The 25978-nt window shown below is 36.5% G+C and overlaps 1 protein-coding gene across 2 annotated transcripts in view; it reads right to left on the reverse strand.

The window, feature by feature from the left end:
* The window catches only part of GALNTL6 (UDP-N-acetyl-alpha-D-galactosamine:polypeptide N-acetylgalactosaminyltransferase-like 6), a 2035427-nt gene that overhangs the window by 382711 nt on the left and 1626738 nt on the right, over positions 1-25978 (reverse strand). The gene's annotated exons all lie outside the window — the stretch shown is intronic.

A 25978-nucleotide genomic window follows, 5' to 3' on the forward strand; every position in this document is an offset into this window, starting at 1 on the left:
AATAATCAATGTAATGAAACAAGCTATATGAATGGTTGAATGTGAAGCTGATGATGTGCCCTGTAAACTTTCACTCAATCCAAAATAAAAACATTTAATTAAAAAAAAAAAAAATCTTTACGGGAACAGATAGCCTCGCCTTCCTGCAGCAGAGCCACTTGTAGGTTTGAACCTCTGGCCAGGTGGTTCGCAGTCCAATGATTATCCCACCATGCAACCAGAGCTCCTTTTACCATTATAATTGTATTTATCTCCAAATTAATCTGCCTTGCCTATTAGTAAGATCTATTGAGATATTCAATCATAAGATTGGTCCCACTTTCTTACAGCACCCAACTTAGAGCAAGTCTTCACTTCCTTAGACCCTTCTCCAAATTACCCAGCCAAAGTCTCACAGTATTGTACTAAGCTGTCCAATGGTTTCCCCAGTGTTGTGTAGTCTCCTTCACTGAGCAAGAAATGCAATTTGTTTAACTACAAGTGTGTTCTTGGTAGCATTTGGTTAAAGGTCATAAATATAGAAAAATTTACAGCATTTATGAAATAATCAGAAACTTACAAATAACTCGGTTTTGATCATATTAAGGAATTGTTGTGGGTTTTTTTTGTAGGTATAATAAGAAGCTCTGGTAGTGTAGTGGTTATGAATCTGCTTGCTAACCTCAAGGTCAGCAGTTCAAAACTACCAGCTCTTCCATGAGAGAAAGATGAGGCTTTCTGGTCCAGTAAAGATTACAGCCTTGGAAACCCTGTACAGGGTCTCTATGAATCAGAACCAACTCCACAGCACATAACCACCACCACAATCATGGTATCAAGGCTATGTTTTATTAAAGAGTACTTACCAATTGGATTAGATACAGCAAGAAACAACAGCTTCACCTTTTGATAATTTTGTTTAATAGCGGTTTCTAAAATTTGTAGCAATTTTTTTTATTTTTTTATTTACTTGGCATATGTATGTGAAAGTTGGATAGTGAATAAGGAAGACCATAGAAAAAAATGATGCATTTGAGTTATGGTGTTAGAGAAGAATATTAAAGGTACCATGGACTGCCAGAAGAACAAACATATGAAGACTTTATTTCTCATACTTTGAGCATATTATCAGGTGGGATCAGTCCCTGGAGAAGGACATCATGGTAAATTGGAGGGTCAGCAAAAAAGCAGAAGACTCCCAACAAGTTTGATTGACACAGTGGCAGCATCAATGGGCTCAAGCATAGCAGCAATTGTGAGGATGACTCAGGACCAGGTAGAATTTTGTTCTGTTGTACATAGGGTCGCTATGGGTCAGAACCTACTCAAAGGCACCTAACAACAACCTAACAATGCACTTTTTCCTACCATTCATTGTTTGTTGTACTGTGGTGGCATGTATGTTGCCACCTGCATTTTGAATGCCCTCAGGGTCACCCAGGGTGGACAGGTTTCAGCTGAGCTTCCAGACTAAGACAGAGTAGGAAAAAGGAGAAGCTGACAACTTCTGAATGGTTAGCCACTGAAAACCTTATGAATTATCAGTGTAACATTGTCGGATAGCTCCAGAATATTAAATACTGAAATATGAAAAACACTAGAATATTGTCAGATACAGTGTTGGAAGGTGAGCCCCTCAGGTTGGAAGGCACTCAAAATACAACTGGGGAAGCTACTTGCTCAAAGTATTGTTGATTGTGACAAGAATGGAGTAAAGTTTTGGGGATCTTCATTTGCTGATAAGGTACAACTCAAAATGAAGAGTAACATTTGTAAAACATCAATGAATAATTAGAACATGGAATGAATGAAATATGAATCTAGGAAAATTGGAAGTTGTCAAAAATGAAATGGAATACATAAACATCAGTATCATAGGCATTAGTGAAAAAGACAATCACATGGCTTTCTATGCTGGGAATGACAAAAGGATGGTGTCACATTCATCATCAAAAAGAACATTTGAAGATCTATGATGAGGTACAATGTGATAGGATAATATCCATATACCTACACGGTAGACCAGTTAATACCACTATTATTCAAATTTATGTACCAACCACTAAAGCCAATGATGATGAAGCTGAAAACGTCTACCAACTTCCTTAGTCTGAAATTGATCAAACATGCTATCAAAATGTGTTAATTACCAGTAACTTGAATGCAAAAGTTCGAAACAAAGAGGAAGGGTCAGTAGTTGGAAAATATGATTTTGATTATAGAAATAATGCTGGATTTCCCATGATAGATTTCAGAAGATCAATGCATTTTTCATTGCAAATACTTGTTTTGAACTTTAAAGACAAGGACTTCAACAGCTGAAATATACATAAATCAAATTTACTACATCTGTGGAAACAGAGGGTGGAAAAGCTTCATTTCATCAACAAAACCAAGGCCAGGAGCAGACTGTGGAAGAGACCACCAATTGTTCATATGCAAGTTCAGGATGATGCTGAAGAAAATGAAAACAAGTCCATGCGAGGCAAAGTATGACCCTGAATATATCCTACCTGAATTTAGAGATCATCTCAAGAACAGATTTGGTGCATTAGACCCTAATGACTGAAGACCAGAAGAGTTGTGGAATGACATCAAGAACATCATACGGGAAGAAAGCAAAAGGTCACTAAGAAGACTAGAAAGAAGGAAAATACCAAAATAGATGTCAGAGTAGAGTCTTAAACTTGCTATCCAATATAAAGATGCTAAAGTAAATGAAAGACATAAATGAAGGAGGTAAAAGCTGAAATTTTCAATACAATAATTAAAAACAATAAGAAAAATTCAAATACAATAAAGGAAAGTGCAAAGACCTGGAGTTAGAATACTAAGAAACTTTGAAACTTATTATCCCATATCGATATTGATGTTTCTAACATTATTTTTACAGAACTCTTTTACTTGAAAGACTACATTGCTGTTGTAATTAAGCACCATGCAGTCGATTCTGACTAATAAATAGTAGCCCTGTGACAACACATGGAATAATTAAGTTTCCAAGTTTATCTGGATCATCCCTTCTTAATTATTCATTTTCAAAATTCTTGTGATACATCTTGTAAAACATATAGTTAACTAAATAACTTTTTGGCTGAAGGTATAAAAAAATTCAGTAAGAATCTTGAAAATTACTATTAAAAAAGTAGTTTTAAAAACGTGACTCTCCTACTAAATACCAAATGCTCTATAAAAATGGGAATCTGAGTATTGAAAATTGCAAATACTTTAATGTAGAAAATATCAACTATCAATATCTTAAAATATCACAGATTCTGCAACTACAGAACTAAAATTGTATAATAAAGTCTGTAGTACTTATTTCTTTTCTCCCACTACAATAAAAATTAGATATGAACACCTTATTTGAAAATGTGCTTGTCTGTAGTTTAATTACTTCTTGTGACTATGGAATTAAGAATATGTGCCTTATGTATGGTGGTGGTTATGTGCCATGGAGTCAGTTCCGACTCATAGCAACCCTGGACAGGGTTTCTGGGGTTGTAAATCTTTACCAGAGCAGAAAGCCTCATCTTTCTGCTGTGGAATGGCTGGCAGTTTCAAACTGCTGACCAGAATTAAAGGTTAGCAATCTGACTTGTAACCACTTTGCTACAGTATATCTGCATCAATTCCTCTCTGTATGCCTCCTCTTGACTTGATGTGTTGCATTTGCAGGTTGCATCTAATGACCCAACAGAGAGACCTCTGCCCTCTCCTAGCCTTATTTTTTCATTATCAATTATATCAGGACTTCATTATGTTAATTAAACTTCCTCTCCTCACCCCAGTGTGGGGCTGTAGGATAAAGCACTGGACCGAGGTTGGTGGTTCAGACTCACCAGCCACTCCATGGAAACTTACAAATGGTTGCTATGAGTCGGAAGGAACTCCACAGCACTTAACAACAACAAGAAGTTTCCAATGTATCTTTTAAATGTCTTCTTCCCACTTGTCTTAGCTATCCAATGTTGCTGGGTTATATGAAGAAAAACGTAGCATCAGGATTGGAGGAAGACTCATTAACAACCTGCAATATGCAGATGATACAACCATGCTTGCTGAAAGTGAAGAGGACTTAAAGTATTTACTGATAAAAATCAAAGAACACAGCCTTCAGTATGGATTGCATCTCAATATAAAGAAAACAAAAGTCCTCATCACTGGACCAATAAACAACATTCTTATCAATGGAGAAAAGATGGAAGTTGTCAAGGACTTCTTTTTTCTTGGATCAACTATCAACACTCATGGAAGTAGCAGTCAAGAAATCAGACGATGTATTGCATTAGGCATATCTGCTGCACAAGACCTTTTTAAAGTATTGAAGAGCAAAGATGTCAGCTTGAGGAGTAAAGTGCGCCTGACCCAAGCTATGGTATTTTCAATAACCACATATGCATGTGAAATCTGGACAGTGAATAGGGCAGAACATATAAGAATTGATGCATTTTAGTTATGATGTTGGAGAAGAATATTCATTATTTCCAAAAGGCCAGGATGGCCAAACTTCATCTCTCATACTTTGGACATATTGTCAGGAGGGACCAGTGGCTGGAGAAGGATATCATGTTTGGTAAGGTGGAGTGTCAGAGAGAAAGAGGAAGACCCCTCAGCGAGATGGATTGGCAAAGTGGCAGCATAAATGGGCTCAAGCGTGGCAACAATAGTGAGGTTGGCCCAGGATTGGGCAGTGTTTCGTTCTTTTGTGCACAGGGTCACTGTGAGTTGGTACTGACTTGATGGCACCTAACAACAACAATCCAATGTTGCTACAACAGAATTACAAGTGGATGACTAACAAATAAAGATTAAAATCTTTATCTGATTTATAGTTACTAGAGGCTATTTTTATTTTCCCTCTGGGGGAAATAAAAATTTTCTCTATTTATTCAATTACTGACTGAGAATGCTCCATGGTAGACCTTAATTTCAAATTAGCATATGTTTGAATGAATGAATAATGTAACCGATAACTTCCCAAATAACCATAAAGATCTCTGAGTTTGAGGTTGACTTTACAATAATTAGAGACATGCTGTAAAGCATATCTATAAATAATAAGTGTGAGAAAAATGCTATGCCAAAATTTCAATTTATATGAGACCAGAATGAAATTAAATATCTGGAAGCTGTGTCTGTTCTCAATGCTATTGAAACTCCCAGTTCTTAGAAATATTCTTATACTACAATATGGAAGAAAGCATGTAGGAAATGGGTTGTCTACCTTTGGTGAGGAAAATTGACCAGCTAAACAATGTCCCCTCAAGGAATTGCTCCATTGCTTAATAATGATACCAAAGAAGTAAAGGAAAGGTACTATGTAATAATGTATTACACAATTTTAAAAAGAAAACATTAAAAGGACAAATATGTGTCTCATATTCTTGCATGCAACTATCCAATAGAATAAATAGCAATATGACAAAAACTATTTGAGTATATGAACATAATAAAAATGTCTAGTATTATCTAGTACTTACAATATTATCAGACAGTGTTATAAGCTATATGTATTAACCAATTCTTACTTTATAGATGAGGAAAACAATCCTCATTTACAAATGAGTAAAATAAGATTCAGAAAGGTTAGGAAATTTGGCTAAAGTCATATAGCAAAACAATGCATGGAATATTGTTAGTACTTGAAAAGAGTCAACTGTTTTATTTCACATCAAATCCCCTTGCATCCATCAGTAACCTTTTAAGTAAACAAGGATTTAAAGCAGAGAATTACGGGTTAATAGAAATAGTACTCATTGTAGACCACCACCATAGAAGGCCTTGACAATATATGAAAAGAAAGGAAAACAATAACTTAGTTGTACCACACAGAGTCCTCTACTTACTTTGTTATGTTTATATTTAAAGCTTACTTACTCTTTTAAATGCAATTTTGAAAAATTTCAGGTACGTCTTAATAAATACTGTTTTAAATGTACCATAATTTATATAATTTTTACTTATTGCTGGATATTTAGGTTGTTTATTAGCGTTACAAATTCCAGAAGGGACATTTTTGTGAGTAAATGTTTTCTGACTCTCCAAATTCCTTAGATTTTCTAGAATGGAACTTAGTACATTACAGAAAGTAAAAACTTGTTTCAGTGATAATGCTGTATGGTGGTGTTGGTGGTGATGGTGGTTATAAGCCACCAAGTTAATTCTAACTCATAGAGACCCTGTATAGGGTTTTTAAGCCTGTAAATCTTTGTTGTTGTTAGGTGCCATAGAATTGGTACCAACTCATAGCGACCTTATGCACAGCAGAATGAAACACTGCCAAAGCAGAAAGCCTCACCTTTCTTCCACAAAGCAACTGGTAGGTTCAACCTGCTGACCTTGCAGTCAGTTTGTAATCCACTGCACTACCAAGGCTCCTTACAATGTTGTATAAATTTATCTACTTGGAAGAGACTAAGAACTCTGTCTTTATTTCCTATGGAAATAAAAGATTTAGAATGATAAAGAATACCCTAATCGACATTAAATTGCCTTATTTATTGAAAAAGAACTAAGTCCACTATTCACACTACCAAATTACCAAACCCCATGTGCTCTGTCTCTATTAAAATGACTCGATTATCTGCATACCCATATAATAGCAACTTTACCATTTGTGCATTGGATCCCTTCCTCGCTCATTTTCTCAAGGACATAGCTCTTGTAGATGTCTCAGTTTTTTTCCTGCACTCTGATTTTGGTCTTTATGCTGAGCCATTATATTTGAAAACAAAAACGTTGTAATAGAGTCTGATATAGTGTGAAAGTCACCCAGTGACTTGTGTAAAAAGAAGTGTGACTATTTTTTTTTTTTTTAACATTATTTCCTCCTCTCTTGGGCTCTCCCCTGCTACACCTTCTCTGCCCAGCCCAGGTGTCTTCATGCATGTGGGAGCACACCCATAAATGGGTCCAGGATTGTGCCCACAGGTTACAATTTTCCCATAATGTAAAGAGGAAAGTGGCTGAAAGCCCCATCGGCTCCAGTGGCTAAACCTCTGGTAGCTTATTATGATGTCTGACTCTGGGATTTAGCTCTAAAGTTGACTCTCCTACTTGGGGGAGAGCCTTTATTCCTGCTTTACCTGACAAGAGACAGCAGATCTGGCCATATAGCTAAGACATATTTGCACCCTGTAAAACCCCAACATAAAAGGCAAGAGCCACCACCAACTACTATATACAACGGTGCAGTCATTTTGAGAATTACACTGTGCATATGCAGATACCTAACTGATCTTCAGAGATAAAAGTGTGAACAATATTTCTTTCATTTATTTCCAAATCTCTGTCTGCACATCTCCATGGTGTTGACTAGATTGGGGTCTGACCAAGCGGACACCCCCACCCACTGCTAGGAGATTTCTACTGTGCACACACACTGATCTGCACAGTAAAGGCTACTGGGCTAGTCAGCTATGATTTTGTTGGTTTGTTTGTTTTTGCCTTTGCTTTTACTTTTTTTTCTGCTTTTTGCCTTTTTGGTCTTACTATTTTTTCTGGGGGTGGGAGCTTTTTCTCCCTATGTTACTCAAGAAGAGACAGCAATTGTGGTAATATAGCCAAGCTACAAGCATACCCTATAATATTTGACTATCCATACAAGAGCCAATACCAGCTAATATGCATTACATAGATAGCCAACACTTGCTAAGATTGCTCGCAGTTGAGTAATAAGAAATGTGAAAAAGAGAGCCTATCTCCAGACCACATCCACCAGGAGACACTCAGTAAGCTTAATAATACAGCAACATCCATTCATTTAATCATTGAAAACACATGTAACTATTGAAAATGTTCAAGAAACAACAAAAGATTTTGCCACATGTCCAGAAACAGAAAAGAGTAACTGAGACAAATGAACTTGAGGCACATAGACTTCCCATTAGAAGAAGAACAGACTTTGGATGTGCCTGAGAATTAATTCAGAAGGATGATATGGAGTAAAATCCAAATGTTCCATAGATGGGTGGAAGAAAATAAGGAAGAATTCAGGAAAGTGCTACAGGAGCAATCAAGCAAGATAGATATAGCATTGGAAACAATTCAAGACCTGCAAAAAGAGGTCCAGATAATTAATAACAAAATATCAGAAATGGACAATACACTGAAAGGACAAAGGAGTAGAATTGTAGAGATGGAAGCCAGAACTAACGAGCTGGAAGACAAATCTCTCAATACTGCTAAGACAGAAAAATAAGCAGAAAAAAGGATAAAAAAAATCTGAAGAGAGTCTAGGATTCATGTTGGACAACATAAAGAGGGATAACTTAGAAATTATTTTCATCCTGGAAAAGAAAGAATCACAGAAGTCCACACAAGAGATAGTTGAGGATTTTCTGGAAGAAAACTTCCCTAACATTTTGAAGGATGAGAAGATAAGCATTCAAGAAGCTGAAATAACCCAGGAAAGGTTAGACCCCAAAACAAAGTCACCAAGACATATAATAATCAAGCTCTCCAAAATTAAAGATAAGGAGAGAATCCTAAAAACAGCTAAGGAAAAGAGAAGTGTTAGTTACAAAGGCAAGCGAGTCAGATTAAGCTCTGACCTCTCAGCAGAAACCATGCAGGCAAGAAGGCAATGAAGAGACATATATAAAACCCTAAAAGAAAAAATAAACTGCCAATCAAGAATTGCCTACCCTGAAAGCTGTCAATCAAATACGAAGGTGCAATCAAAACATTCCAGGATAAACAGAAGTGAGTAGATGTTGTCAAAGCCCACCCAGCCTTCAAAACATCCTAAAGTGAGTTCTTTGGGCTGAAAACCAATAAGAACAGAAAACAATCAGGAATTGAAAGATGTGGCAACACCACTGGGGATTCAGTTGACAGATAGAATAGTCTGGAACAGAACAAAATTACAACAATGAATTCAGAGGATGTGAGAAGTCAATCAAAGATCAAATGATATCAATGTCAAAGAAGAGAAAAATATAGGTGGTAAGGAAGTCAGATAGATTGCAGAATAAAATAGACTGTCTTAAATGGACGAAAAAGTTAATACTTCACACCACACATACACACACAACTAGCATAATAAAAGCAATTAATTCATACCTATCAATAATTACAATGAATTTCAATGGATTAAATGTACCAGTCAAGAAACAGAGAGTGGCAGAATGGATAAGAAAACAAAGCCCTTCAATATGCTGCCTGCAAGAGACACATCTTACTCAAAAAGACAAAACAACACTAAAAGTTAAAGGATGGAAACAAATATACCAAGCTAATTGCAATAAAAAATGAGTAGGAGTGACAATACTAATTTCTGATAAAATAAACTTTGAGACAAAAAACAGCATAAGAGATAAAGAAGGACACTATCTAATGATTAAAGGGTCAATTGAGCAAGATAACATAACTGTAATAAACATTTATGCTCCCAATGAAAGAACACCATGATATATTAAGCAAAACCTACTAGAATTGAAGAAAAATAGACAAATCTACAATAATAGTGGGAGATTTCAATATACCACTTTCGAGAAAAGATTGAACAATCAGAAAAAACTTGACAAAGATACAGAGGAACACAATCAACCAACTTGTCCTCATAGATATGTACAGAGCATTCAACCCAACAACAGCACAATACACATACTTTTCCAGTGTCCGTGGAACATTCTCCAGAAGAGACCATTTGTTAGGCCACAAAACAAGCCTCCATAAATTTACAAACATCAAAATACTACAAAGCATCTTCTCAGACTACAGTGCTATAAAATTAGAAATCAATAATAGGAAGACCAAGGAAACAAAGTCAAATACATGGAAATGGACTAAAACCTTGTTTAAATGCTACTGGGTAGTAGAATAAGTAAAACATGAACTCATAAAATTCCTAGAAACAAATGAGAATGAAAACCCAACATACCAAAATCTTTGGGATATAGTGAAAATGGTGCTGAGAGCACAATTTATTGCGATAAATGCACACATCCAAAAAGAAGAAAGAACCAAAATCAACACATTAACACAGCATCTCCAACAATTAGAAACAGGCCAACAAAGCGAGCCTGTAGTCACCAGAAGAAAGAAATAACAAAGATTAGAGCAGAAATAAATGAGATAGAAAACAAAAGCTATAGAAAGAATCAACAGGAAAAGAAGATGGTTTTTTGAAAGGATTAATAAAACTGAGAAACCATTTGCAAAGCCTAACAAAAGAAAAGAAGGAGAAGACACAAATAACACATATAAGAAATCACATGGGTGATGTCACAATGGAAACAAAGGAAATAAAAAGGATATTAACAGAATACTATGAAGAGTTATACTCCAACAAATTTGAAAACTTAGACGAGATGAATGTTTTTAGAAAACTACAACCTCCCTAAACTTAGAGGGAAGAAGAACATTTGAACAGACACATAGCAAAAGAAGAAATTGCTATAGTCATCAAAACACTCCCAACCAAAAGAAGTCCAGGTCAGCATGGATTCTCTGGTGAGTTTTACCAAACATTCAGGGAAGAGCTGTCACCAATTCTACACAAATTATTACAGAATATAGAGGAGGATGGAAAACTTCCTAATACATTCTATGAAGCAATCATAAGCCTCATACCAAAATCAGAGAAGGTCATCACTAAGAAAGAAAATTATAGACCAATATCCCTCATGAACATAGAGGCAAAAATTCTCAACAAAATCCTAGCCAATAGAATCCAACAATACATAAAAATATTATATATTCATGACTAAGTGGGATTCATATCAGGTATGCAAGGATGGTTCACCATTAGAAAAACTATCAGTGCAATCCACCAAATAAATAAGAAAAAGGAAAAGAACTACATGATCATATTGATTGATGCAGAAAAGGCATTTGAAAAAATCCAACATCCATTTCTGATAAAAACACTCCACAAAGTAGGAATTGAGGGGAAATTCCTCAAGATAGTTAAGAGCATATATACAAAACCAACAGCCAACATCACTCTCAATGGAGAGAAACTGAAATCCTTCCCTTTGTGAACAGGAACCAGACAAGGATATCCTTTGTCACCACTCCTATTCAATATTGTGTTGGAAGACTTAGCCAGAGCTATAAGGCAATATAGGGAAATTAAAGGCATCCAAATTGGCAAAGGCATCAGGTTTCCTACTGATAAAATGATGAAATATTTAGGCATAAATATAAACAGAGAAACAAAGGACATATAAAAAGGAAACTACAAAACACTAGTACAAGAAACCAAAAGAAACTTACAAAAATGGAAGAATATAACATGCTCCTAGATAGGAAGACAACATTGTTAAAATGTCAATACTATGCAAAGAAATCTACACACATAATGCAATCCCAATCCAGATTCCAACAACATTCTTCAAAGAGATGCAAAAAGCAATTACAAACTTTATATGGAAAGGAAAGAGACCCAGAATAAGCATAGCACTGCTTAAGAAGAACAGAGTTGGAGGCTTCTCACTCCCTGATTTCAAAATTTGCTACAAGGTTACAGTGGTCAAAACAGCCTGGTACTGGTACAATGATACATAGATCAATGGAACAGAATTGAGAATCCAGTATTAACTCATCCATATGCAGCCAATTGATCTGTGACAAAGGGCCTAAGTACATTACATGGGACCACCACTCATCTCTCAGTTTGTTGTACTGTGGTAGCTTGTGAGTTGCTGTGATTCTGGAAGCTATGCCATGGGTATTTAAATACCAACAGGGTCACCCATTATAGACAAGCTTCAGATGAACTTCCAGATGAAGACAGACTAGGAAGAAGGAATGATGAACTACTTCTATTTAGTCACTGAAACATTATGAATAGCAGAGAAACATTGTCAGATATTGTGCCAGAAAATGAGCCCCTCAGGTTGGAAGGCACTCAAAATGCAACTGGGGAAGAGCTGCCTCCACAAAGTCCAATTGACCATGATGACACGAAAGGAGTAAAGGCTGTGGGAGTAAAACCTGGGGGATCTTCGTTTGCTGATGGGGCACAACTCAAAATGAAGAGAAACAGCTGTTTGTTGTTGTTGTTAGGTGCCATCGAATCGGTACTGACTCATAGTGACCTTATGCACAGCAGAATGAAACACTGCCCGATCCTGGGCCAACCTCACTACTGTTGCTACGCTTGAGGCCATTGATGTTGCCATTTTGCCAATCCATCTCACTGGGGTCTTCCTCTTCTTCTCTGACCCTCCACTTTGCCAAACATGATAACCTTCTCCAGTGACTGGTCCCTCCTGACAATATGTCTGAAGTATGAGAGATGAAGTTCAGCCATCTGGACCTCCAAGAAGCACTCTGGTTGCACTTCTTCCAAAACGGATCTATTGGACCATGGCAATTTCGATATTCTTGTCCAACACCATAACTCAAAAGCATCAATTTTTCTACGGTCTTCCTTATTCACTGTCCAGCTTTTGCATGCATATGAGGTTACTGAAAATACCATGGCTTGGATCAGGCACACCTTAGTCCTCAAGCTGACATCTTTGCTCTTTAACACTTTAAAAAGGTCTTGTGCAGAAGATTTGCCTAATGCAATATGTCATTTGATTTCCTGACTGCTGCTTCCATGAGTGTTGATTGTTGATCCAAGAAGAATGAAGTCCTTGACAACTTCAATCTTTTCTCCATTGATAAGAATGTTATTTATTCGTCCAGTGGTGAGGATTTTTGTTTTCTTTACATTGAGATGCAATCCATACTGAAGGCTGTGCTCTTTGATCTTCATCAGTAAAAGTTTTAAGACCTCTTCACTTTCAGCAAGCATGGTTGTATCATCTGCATATCGCAGGTTATTAATGAGTCTTCTTTAAATCCTGATGCCACCTTTTTCTTCATATAACCCAGCTTCTCGGATTATTTGCTCAGCATACAGGTTGAATAAGTATGGTGAAAGAATACAACCTTGTTGCATACCTTTCTTAATTTTAAACCATTCAGTGTTCCTATGTTCTGTTCAAACAACTGCCTCTTCATCCAGGTGTAAACATCCATTAATAATCAGAACATGAAATGTACGAAGTATGAATCTTGGATAATTAAAAATTGTAAGAAATGAAATAGAACACATAAACATCGATATTCTTAGGAGTTAGTGAGCTGAAATGGACTGGTATTAGGCATTTTGAATCTGACAACCACATGGTTTACTATGCCGGGAATGACAAATTGAAGAGGAATGGTGTTGCATTCATTGTCAAAAAGAACATATACAGATCAGTCATGAGGTACAATGGTGTCTGAGATAGGATAATGTCCATGTACCTACAGGAAAGACCAGTTAATACCACTATTATTCAAATTTATGCACCAACCACTAGAGCCAGTGAGGATGAAATAGAAGAATTCTACCAACGTCTTCAATCTGAAATTGATCAAACATGCAATCAAGAGGTATTGATCATTACTGGTGATTGGAATGTAAAGTTTGGGAACAAAGAAGAAAGTTCAGTAGGTTTAAAATATGGCCTTTGTGATAGAAATGATGCTGGAGATCCTGTGATAGAATTCTGCAAAACCAATGATTTATTCATTAAAAAATACTTTCCTTAGTCAACAGAAGGACAATTATACACATGGACCTCACCAGATGGAATACACAGAAATCAAATTGACTACATCTGCAGATAGAGATGGCCAAAGGCAAATTGTGGAACAGACCATGAATTGCTCATATGCAAATTCAAACTGAAGGTGAAGAAAATTAAAACAAGTCTACTAGAGCCAAAATATGACCTTAAATATATCCCACCTGAATTTAGTGATCATCTTAAGAAAATATTTGATACATTAAACACTAAAGACCAAAGACCAGAAGAGTTGTGGGAAGACATCCAGAACATCATATATGATGAAAGCAAAAAGACATTAAGAAGACAAAAAAGAAGGAAAAGATCAAAATGGAGATCAGAAGAGACACTGAAACTTGCTCTCAAGCATAGAGATGCCAAAGGAAATGGAATAAATGAGGATATACAAGAGCTGAACAGAAAATTTCAAAGGTCAGCTCAAGAAGATAAAGTCAAATATTACAACAAAATGTCCAATGATCTGGAGTCAGAAAACCAAAAAGGAAGAACATGCTCATCATTTCTCAAGCTGGGGGAACCGAAGAAAAATGAAAGCCTCAACTTTCATTATTGAAGGATTCTCCGGGCAAATTACTGAATGATGCAGAAAGCATCAAAAGAAGTTGGAAGGAATACACAGAATCACTGCACCAAAAGGTAATGATTGATGTTCAGCCGTTTCAAGAGGTAGCATATGATCAAGAGCCAATGATAATGAAGGAGGAAGTCCAAGGTGCATTGAAGAAATCGCTATGTGTTGGTACCAACTAGATGGCACCTAATGACAACAACAGAACAATAATATTACATGGAGAGTAGAAAGTTTCTTCAACAGATAGTACTGGCAGAACTGGAAATTGATATGCAAAAGATTGAAACAAGACCTTTACCTCACATCTTATACAAAAATCAACTCAGCATGGATTAAAGACCTAAATGGGAATCCCAGACTTATAAAAGTCATCAATGAAAAAATAGTGACAAATTTGAGACCTCTAATACTGGTCACACACAGACTACCAAAAACTGCAAAACTTGCAAAAACAAAAGAAGACAAATTAGATGATTGGGACATACTAAAAATTAGAAACATATGTATATCAAAAGACTTCACCAAAAGAGTTAAAACGGAACCCTCAGAATGGGAAAAAATCTTTTACAATGACACATCAGACAAGGGATTAATTTCTAAAATATTTAGGAAACTACAACACCTCTACTAGAAAAATACAAATAACCTAATTAAAAAATGGGCACGGGACATGAACAGACAGTTCACCAAGGAAGACATTCAGGCAGCCAACAAACATATGAAGAAATGTTCACGATCATTAGAAAGATGCAAATCAAAACAAAAATGAGATATCGTGTCACACCAGCAATAACAGCGAAGTTCAAAAAAGCAGAGGACAATAAATGCTGGCGAGGATGTGGAGAGACTGGGACCCATCCACATTGTTGGTGGGATTGCAAAATGGTCCAACTATTCTGGAAAACACTATGGCGCTTCCTTAGAAAGTTGGAAATAAAAATACCTTAAGATCCAGCAATTCCTCTATTTGCTATTTACCCACAAGAAATACGAGCCATAATATGAGTAGATACATGCACATCCATTTTTCTAACAGCAATATTCATAGTAGCAAAAATATGGAGACAGCTTACGTGCCCATCAATGGAAGATTGGTTAAACAAACTTTGGTACATACACACAATGGAATATTATGCAATATTGAAGGCTAACAAGGAAGCTGTAAGCCACCACATAACATGAATGAAACTTGAGGACATTATGCTGAGTGAAATTAGTCAGTCACAAAAGAAGAAATACAGCATAAGACCATTATTGTAAAAGCTTAAGAATATTGGTCTTATGCAGAAAAAAATACTCCCACTAAAATGAAAAAAAAAAAAAATCGTTGTAGAACACAGGGTAGGGGATAAACACACAATAGTTTGTGTGTGTGTGTGGTGGGGCACAATACACAAGAATAGGGAGGGGAATGGAAGAACAAGGCAGATAGGAGAACATTTAGACAGCTTTGCATGGGCTAAATGAGACAGTGGTAAATATTGATGTATGCTCAACCTTGGAACAACAGGGTTCCGTGGTACAGGGATTGAAGCATAGTCTGAAAGGGTAAAATAGGGCAAATAAAGTTAAGATGCTTGACTATCTTTTGAATCTTGGTTTCTTTTGCCTACTATTGTAAAATAGACACTTGAGGAGGAGAGAAAGAAATAGCCAGAAGCATGATTATAGAAAACTTGTAAGTCAGTCTTCAGCCTATAACAGGTTGGAATACTTAAAACAGAGGCTAGAACTTGCCCAGTGAAAGAGGCTTCCTGCACAGCCTTTGTAGTGTATAGGAATTTAGATGGAATCCTGATTCCTATTCAGAATCTTCTGAGGTGGTAAATTTCTCCTTGAAAAGACAAGCAGACCAGCCTGGAGCAACTCAAAGAACAGAAGATACTTCTTGAAAGAAAGACCAGCAGAAAAAATCAAAAACAAAAATGGAAATCTGATTGACTAAAAATAAGAACAAGCAAGTTGTCTGCAGGGGAGCCATCAAGGCAAGCAATTAAGTCCCTTCAGGGCAAACCCCCTTCCAAGACTGAAAATCAAAGATAATACAAGAGAAGGCATGTAATCTTGCTGGTGACTACATTGGTCTACTGATAAAGGGAAGTAGGGGGAAAGCAGCAATGAAGATGTGGGCTGAGTCTGACCACTTTCAATAGACTCCCATCAACCTAGATTATGGTAAGACCTGGTTGGCCAGCAGCAGTGTGGTAAGACCTGGGAACTCCTGAGCCCATAGTCAAGTACATAGCTACAAAGGGCTAGAGCTGAGAGTGAAGCGTCCAGCTGATATGAAGTGATTGGAGATGCACAAAACCACCCATACTTGCAGATAGTACCCATTTGACCTAGCTTCAATGGCTGAATGTTCAGAACTTGACTAGAGGAAGAAAGAAAAAAGAAAAACAAAAATTGTTTTTGATAAAAAAAAACAAGTGTAATTCACTACAATTTGATGAACTTGACCTATACCTATGAATGTAATAGCTTAAAATATCAACCAAGAAGGAAGGTATCTTCACAGCAAGGATCATTCCCATCCTCTCTGTAAACAGGGTTGATTGGGGTAGGCAATTTATACATTGGTTAACTAAAAGGGGGGGAGGGAACTGTAAAGGCACGAAATGACTGGCTTGCAAGTTTTCAAGAGGGGATTTAGTTTCAGAGGGTGCGGGGGAAGGTAGACTATCCATTGAGTGATTTTCAACCTGTCTATATGGGGCTGGTGAAAATAGATGGGGATAAGATGCTTGTGGTTCAATAACAAGTAATTGTTATCATGACTGTTTGCAATCGTTACAACTGTGAAGGTAGACATTTTTTAGCAAAAAAAAGGAGAGAGGTTGATCTTGTAGTCCAGGACTGGAGGACCCTGGGACCATGAAGTAAGAAGAACAGGAGAAGAGTATGGGACCCTATTCAGAGAAGCAGCGACCAGAGATGGAGGCAGATATGATGATGTGGAGAGATGGAGTTGCTGAGGACTCTAGATTGATGGAGGGAGAGGGGATGTGTGCTGGCAGCTGGAGGGCAGGCATGCAGGATATGCCCTTTGGGTTTTTGAGTGACTGCATATCCCCAAATGTTTTGGTGTACATAAAAACAAACAAACAAACAAAAATAACACAGAGGGAATAGAAGCAAATACTGTTGAGTGATGATGCATGGAGGGGATTGTAATCATTGTATTGAAATGACATATGATAGGAAGAGTGTAAAGCTGATGGTCTCCCATGTAAACTATCACTTAATTCACAATAAAAACAAAAAACAAAAAAGTATTATACAGTAGATTTACACAACATAATAAATATGTTGTTTATTTTCCTTAATTTAGCTTCCTGAGTATTGATGATTGTTCCAAGCAAAATAAAGTCTTTGACAACTTCAAAACAAAACAAAACAAAACAACTTGTAATGTTCCTATTTTTAAAAAGCAAACTTTCTTTGAATCCATTCCCTCCTCCAGTTCCTCTCCCATATAATTACCTATTGTTGTTGTTGTTAAGTGCCATAATTAACTATAGTCACCTTTTAATTTCCTCCTCTTGAACACACTTTTGAGGAATCAGTGTGAATTTCTTTGTCATCGATGTATCAAACCATGGTACTTTCAATTGCCTAATATGTGGTGGCTCCATACAATAAGCACTGGATTGTAAATAACAAGGTCAACTATTTGAACCCACTAGCTGCTCTGTGGGAGAAAGATGAAGCTTTCTGCTCCCTCAAAGATTTAAAGCCTTGGAAGCCCTATACAGGATTGCTATGAGTCAGAAAAAACTAGATGGCAATTACAAACAACAATATGCATGTGACATATTGGACAATAAATGAGGAAGTCAAGAGAATTATGCATTTGAATCATGATGTTGACAAATAATATTGAAAGTATAGTGTACTACTAGAAGAACAAACAGATCTGTGTTGCTTCTTAGAAGCAAAAATGTCCAGATTTCGTCTCACGTACTTTGGACATACTATCAGGAAGGACCAATTCCTGGATAAGGACATCATGCTTGTTAATGTTGAGGGTCAGCAAAAATGAGAAAGACCTCTCCGCCCCAACAAGATGGTGGCATAGTGGTAGCAACAATGGATTCAAACATAACAATCGTCAGGCTGGCACAGGACTGGGTAGTCTTATCTTCTGTTATGCATAGGATTGCCATGAGTTGGAACCAAATAAACAGTACACTGTAGGTTAATGCACTGGACTGCAAGGTCAGTTTGAATTGCAAGGTCGGCGGTTCAAGGTCACCAGCCACTCCTGGGAAACCCTCTACAGAGTTGCCATGAGTCAGAACCTACTTAAGGGCATTTAACAACAACAATTAACAACACACACCATGGTCATTCAACTTTGGAAACACACAGCAATTTTATAGCAGAGGGATTCCTCTGCTAAGACCTAGCTCTTATTTTACTAAATAAAAAGAGATGGGATAAGAAAAATGAATATGTAGGTAGTAGAAAGGACAAAGGGAATTATCACCAAGGAAATGATTGTGAAATTAACTGACAAAAGAAAATAATTTCTGATTTATACAAGTCTAATTGTGAACACATGTACTTTTATGGTCTCCTGCAAGGTTAATTTTGACTTCGGCAATATTCTAAAAAGGTGAGAGTCATGAGGAAATATACAGGTCTTGAAAAAATCTGAAGTGGTGAAAGCCCTTTGCTTGAGTAATTGAAAGCTAAACTGGACCAAGCACTATGAAATATAATTTGGCCCTCTTCTCCAGGGGATGGAGAAAATGATCTAATAGGTCTTTTCCATCTCTGCTTTCTGCGACCTCTGGCTGTTAACATCACTTTTCCTCGTTATGTCAAAATGAATTGCCTATTTACCACTAAACTCTAGAAAGCATTTTTTTTTTTTTCCTTTGTTGGTAAGACAACAACTTAGTATCTGCTACATGCACTTTATTTCAACTTAATCAATGTGCTAAGGAGTCATTTTTAAATGGGCGATATTATTTCCAGGACATTTTGCTTATCTGTTGGGTATATGGTTTCTTTTACTGTCAAGCCAGAGCTTCCCCCTGATTTTAGAAGGCATTCCCCAAAGAATGTAAAATGTATTTGTAAAATGGGAAGCAAAATGAAATGGTATGGCCTTTAAATTGCCAATAGGCTGCATAGCAGGGCCATTTATTAGTACTGGAATCAACTCAGGGTTCTCCCCCCCCCCATGACAATAAAAACTGAGAAACGCTGATAGAGGATGACTGCATTTATATGTTACTGTCTTGCATAAATCTCTCTTCTTGGGCATGCAGAAGAAATAGAAGTCATTATTTAAATTTCTTACCAAGCAATAAATAAAATGATGTTCCTTAGAGATTTTATAATACATAATATATATGTATATGTATACATGCACATATATATACATATGCACACATGCATATCACATCTGTCACTAAAATAATTTATAGGTGCCTAATTTGTAATTTACAAAGAAAATAGATCATTGTTTTCTGCATAGTCTTGATTAAATGAGGCAATAAATCATATGTCTAAAACATGCCAAGCATCTGCCAAGGCAAAACTTGGCTCAGAAAGTGACGAGTGTAGAATTGTAGAGCAGTAGGAGTTTTATAGTCTGTCACTGGCATGACAAGTAATGATAAAGGGTAGCATTATGTCTCCTCTACTGATAGTCCAGCAACAAATTTTCCATTGTAATTCTTTTGTTTGGCTCTCTTTATCTTCATTTTGAATGGGCTACATCTCCTTGAGCGGCAGCAAAGATATATATTTTCCCTGTTAATCATGTGCTCTCCCACATGGCCTCACCATTCTTTTCACACCTCTAAAGTCTTCTAGAGTGGGGCCCACATTCAGTCCATGTGTTGTAAATAGAGATGAACATACCAATGCTTTTTCCCCACTATCTGAGGACAGGTAAGCCTTGCATTACTAGTGTTTTTCCAGGGTGTTTATTTCAAGATAGATTTGTTTTCTACCAATAACTTTATAATGTTATTATTCCTGTAAATTCTGTTTTCTCAAAATGTGTTTTGGTCACAATCCCTGTATTTGAAGCTAAAACTACCCTTTCTACTTATTTCGTTAAGATGAGAATAAACAAGTACAGATTAAAAGTTATTAAAGTAGAATAATAAAACAAAAAATGAACAATTTATGTTCAATATTAAAAACACAAATATGCCTTTGTTTGAGTTTTCTATGCACAGATAAAATCAACACAAATACATTGTAAAGTAGAAATGGAGTCCATGTTTAGAAATACAGAGCACAACCCTCAGATTTGAAGTGTAGAATCTCAGTAGGGATATAATATATTTTCACATAGTAACATAATACCTCAGGATAGAGTCTATCTGTTCAAGTTGCTTGGCTAATGGTGTAAGAATTCTGAAAGGGAAGATCCTGGAACTTGAAAAGGATAAGTAGAGAAAGAGACCAAATAGATAAAAAATGAAGGGAAGGTATTGATTAGGGAAATAATTAATAAGAAAACAAAGAATGAACAGCCCTGGGAGGGTCATTATTATAAAAATTAACAAAACAACTACTGACTAAACAATTAACAGTCCTGCAAACATTTCTCTTTAGGGGCAGGAAGAAGGAATAGAAGTCATTACTTAAATTTCTGCCTGAGTTCTGTTGTTGTTGCTACGTGCCACCGAGTAGAGTTACAACTCATAGTAGCCCCATGTGACATAGTAGGATTGTCTCATAGGTTTGTTTTTCCTAGGCTGTAGTCTTTACAGGTGAAAATCCTCAGGTACTTATCCCTATGGGTTAGTGGTTGAGTGGTTAACTATTGTACCATCCCTGTTCCTTTCTGTATAGTAGCATCTTACAAAATAATGCTACCCTATGCAATTTCTTAAATCCAAAGAAACCCAGAAATCCTAAAGCAAGCACTGATTTCCTCTTTTGTTAACTAAGTGACTATAATTTTTAATGTTTTCATCTTCATACTGATATTTTTCAAGTGGTAGATAATACATGAGCAAGTACATTTAATACAAAAAATTACACAGTGAAAAATAAATCCTACCTTTTACCTTCAGTACCCCATTTTTCCTCACCAGAAAGAATTCCTCTTACTATTTTCCTATCTGTCTTTACAGACTATTGTAGGCATATGAAATTTTAACATTAATTATGTTGTTGATGTTAGGTGCCATTGAGTCAGTACCGACTCATAATGACCCTAAGTACAACAGAATGAAACACTTCCTGGTCCTTGGCCAACCTCACAATTGTAGCCACGCTTGAGCCCACTGATGCTACCACTTTGCCAATCCATCTCGCTGGGGGTCTTCCTGTTTTTCTCTGACCCTCTCCACCCTACCAAACATGATATCCTTCTCCACTGACTGATCCCTCCTGACAATATGTCTGAAGGATGAGAGACGAAGTCTGGCCATCCTGGCCTCCAAGGAGCACTCTGGTTGCACTTCTTCCAACACAGATCTGTTGGTTCTTTTTTAGTCACATTGAATATAATATTAATTTATACCATAACATTTTAAACTCCCAGGAAAAAATTTAATCTTAGAAAATATAATGTATTGTACTAGTAGACATAGAACTATTCATCATTTATTTATCTATTTTGTACTAAGAAATAATTCCCCCCATATCATGGGGCTCATATGACTTCTTATAGCAGATTTCATTAGAGATATTATATTACACCTCATCATGGGAATGATTACATTTTAACTGCCAAACCATTGAGAATTCTGGCCCTGCCTAACTGAAATATAATCTTAACTATCATAAAGATCATGACTTGGGTCAGATAGACCTTAGTCTTCAAAGTGACATCTTTGCTTTTCAAAAACTTAAAGAGGTATTTTACATCAGACTTTCTCAGTGTAATGTCAATATATTTCATGACTCCTGCTTCCATAGACATCAATTATTGATACAAACGGAATAAAACTATTGACAATTGCAACTTTTTCTCTATTTATTATGATGTAGTTTATTAGTCAGATACCTAGGATTTTTGTTTTCTTCATGTTTAGGAGTAATCTATAGTATAGGCAGTACATACATAATTGAACTTCATACATAATTCTAATATACATGAAATATCATGTTCACAGATGAGGTATCTATAAATTTTGTTGGTCAATTTCCTCTAAATTTCTCAAATCATTTTTAGGGTCTAAACTAGAGACTCCTGGTATGGCCCTATAGGATTAGCACTGGGCTTTGAACTACAAGGTTAGTAGCTAAAACCCACCAGCTAATCCTTGGAAACCTTATACAGGATCATTATGAGTTGGAACCAACTGGATGTCTCAACAAAAACAACAACAAATTAGCTGTGGATCTTCCTTTTCTTTGGCAAGAAGCATAAAAGACATTTCAAGACAGTTCAGACATAAAAGGCACTCTAACATGTGTCTTAAATTGTCCAGTTAGAAGGCTAGGGTTTATAGTGGTCTACCAATTGGACTGGTGTGGTGCTATGGGTTAATGCATCAGACTGCAAAGCTGTTTGAACTGTGAGCTTGGCAGTTCAAGCTCACCAGCATCTCCTTGGAAACCCTATAGATGGTCGCTATGGGTCGGAATCAACTTGATGGCACTTAACAACAACAACAACCAATTGGCTAAGATGAAGGCTCTAGTGTAGGTCAGAGTCTGTATACTTTCACATACACTAAAGCAGAATAAATCTATAAATGGATGGAATATACAAGCATGAGTCACCTTATTATTGAAACACTTTCCTTGGCTAACTCAATTTGTGATTTTTACATGCTTGTCTCTCCCAATTAGTCGAGGAGTACTTATAATGTCTTGTGATGAAGTAATTGAATAAGTTGTTGTTGTCATGTGCCATCGAGTCGGTTCCGACCCATAGTGACCCTGTATAGGGTTTCCGAGGGTATAAATCTTTACGGGAGTACAAAGCCTCATCTTTCTCCCGCGGAGCAGCTGGTAGTTTCGAACCGCTGACCTTAAAGTTCACAGCCCGATTCGTAACCACTACGCTACCAGAGCTCCTTAATTGAATAAGTAGTACTATTTATATATGAGAAGTAAATAAGTTTTTAAAAATTGGTTTTATAGTTGACATGGGAATAATGTATTTATTTGAAAGAAATGTTTAAGAATAATGATCAGATCCATATTTTTAGAGTCAGTTCTTTGTTAATTATGCATTAATTAGAAAAGTAGCCTAGGATAAGATTGTGGAAGACATTGAATGCTGAATTAAGTGAGGAATTTATCTAGTGCATAATGGATAATTAGCAATGAGTTTAAAGCAAAATGCTTTTGCAGTACTAACCTAATCCAAGAATCTGAATTAGATTAATGACAGCAGTATTTTGAAGAACCAATGACCAATGTAATACATTAGAGACTTTTGCTCATGAAGGAACAAATCTCATCAGTTTTAATAAATAAAGCTAAGAGAGAACAGGAAACTATCTCTAGTCATATTCCACTGTTTTATTTAGGCCTCAGTGCTACCTTGAGAGTTGGTTAATCTTTCCAGATTAAGACTCCCATCTTTGCTGTAGAGGCTGATAGAGCCATCCCAAAACAGGGCTTTTTCTTTTTTTTTTAAATCTTTGTGAGCCTGTGATACCCTTTGTGCATTCTGAAACCAGGCCAACCATTGTAGTCCTGAGACCAGTTCTAATACTAAAGTAAATTGTATTTAAATTAAAGATACTTGAGATCATTCAATTATTACTACATTTCTCATTCACGTAATCCTTGGTTAATGAACAACAAATGTTGTTGTTATTAGGTGCCATCAAGTCAGATTCAATTCATAGAGACCCCATGAACAACAGAACAAAGCCTGCCCAGTCCTACGTCACTCTCTCAAAATTGTTGTTATATCAGAGCTCATTGTTGCTGCCACTGAGGCAATCCATCTCCTCAGAGATCTTTTTCACTGAACCTCTACTTTATCAAGTATTATGGCCTTTCCAGAGATTGGTCCTTCCTAATAAAATGTCTGAAGTATGAAAGACTGACTGGCTTCCAACGACCATTCTGGCTGTACTTCTTCCAACACAGAGTTGTTTGTTCTTCTGGCAGCCCATGTGGTACTTTTAATATTTTTTGCCAACACCACAATTCAAATGTATTGATTCTTCTCTGGTCTTCCAATGATTACATTGCCCAACTTTCGCATGCATACAAGTAGTCTTACAATGCACTTAATACCCATACGTTGTTGATGTGAAGTGTTGTCGAGTCAGTTCCGACTCTTAGCCACCCTGTATAGGGTTTCTGAGGAGCAAATGGTGGGTTTGAACTGCCAACCTTGTAATTCGCAGTCTAGTGCTGATCTTTCTGCCCCTCAGCTCTCTAATGCCTGTAATTCAACATCCTTTTTTTTTTTTTTTACCTATTCATTTTACCAAACCTTTTATTTTTCCCTCTTCTATCAAACTTTCAATTCTACCTCTATATCCCTTATTTATTTATTTATTTTTGTAACACATCCCTATGTTCTCAACTTCAAAGACCTGCAAAAGGGTAGCACATAACTACTCTTTAAGATTTTTCTGAGGAAACTTGTCAGTTTCTCCACTTCCCATAAGTTTATGGACCAAAGAAGAAGATCCTTTTACTCCTTTCAAGTGCTAATTCTTTCTGTCATAAAATATAACAGCATTGACCTTTGGTTCTCATACGTTTAGGTATGATACTGTCTGCCTATTTTCACTATGTTTATTTATAACTTATTGATTACTTCTTATTGTCATTTAAAGATATTGGGACCAGGATGATTTAAAAATCTGTTTAGACAACTCATTTTACAACTTTGCCTCCCTTAGTTCAGTAACAGTTACTTTAATTGCATTTCAGTTACCTGCTTTCAGGACCACAACTTGTATCTTGCCACTATGGCAAATTGATGTTATGTAACTTTGGAATCATAAGTCAGTTCTCTCTTGTTCTTGATTAGCTCCTTATCCAATTTGCTTTGAGAAATAATCTTCATGTCTCTCCTCAAGCTTTTGCTCAGTCAATACTCTTCACTCTATCAAAGAGAGATTTTAACTTTTGCTTTTCGGGAAAGGCTAGAATCTAATTGAGCTTCTCACTAGGTAGTTTGTTCCTTGAGGTCAGGGACTGAGTTTTATTCATTTTTTTGTATCTTTATCACAATGATTGATATATCTTAAATACTCAGTAAATAGTGAATTAATAAGCTTACCTCCGCACTAGCTGCAAAATGATGAAATGTTTGTCAATTGCACCAAAGCTTATTTAGTCTCAGAGGATTTGTTTCTGATTTTAACGATCAATTTCTCTGCTTCTGTCTTAGACCCATCTTCTCTTGGCTTCTATGGGAACTTTTTTTATTTGTTACCACCACTGTCTTATATAATGAGCTCTGGTAGCGTAGTGGTTATGAATCAGGCTGCTATGAAAGGTCAGCAGTTTGAAATTACCAGCTGTTCCGTGGGAGAAAGATGAGGCTTTCTGCTCCCATAAAGAATTATAGCCTTGGAAACCCTGTACAGGGTCACTATGAGTTGGAACCGACTCCACAGCACATAACAACAAAAACTCTCTTACATATTCAGTGTTTTTCTCCACTGATTCTTTCTTTTTTTGTTACAAGTATTTTCAAGTTTTTCTAATACTAAACAAATTAGTTAAGCCTTTATTTTGAATCAAAATGTACTTCTGGAGGTGGTTCTGTCAGATACAAACTGGACTGCAAATTACAGGTCAGTGGTTTGAGTCCCCAACTGCTCTGTGGGAGAACGATGAGGCTTTCTGCTCCCACAAAAATTTATAGTCTTGGAAACCCTATTAAGGATCACTATGAGGGAGAATGGACTAGACAGCACTAGACAATAACATCAATATTAAAATG

Source organism: Chrysochloris asiatica, unplaced genomic scaffold (genome assembly GCF_000296735.1).
Source record: "Chrysochloris asiatica unplaced genomic scaffold, ChrAsi1.0 scaffold00066, whole genome shotgun sequence".
Classification (NCBI taxonomy): Eukaryota; Metazoa; Chordata; class Mammalia; order Afrosoricida; family Chrysochloridae; genus Chrysochloris; species Chrysochloris asiatica.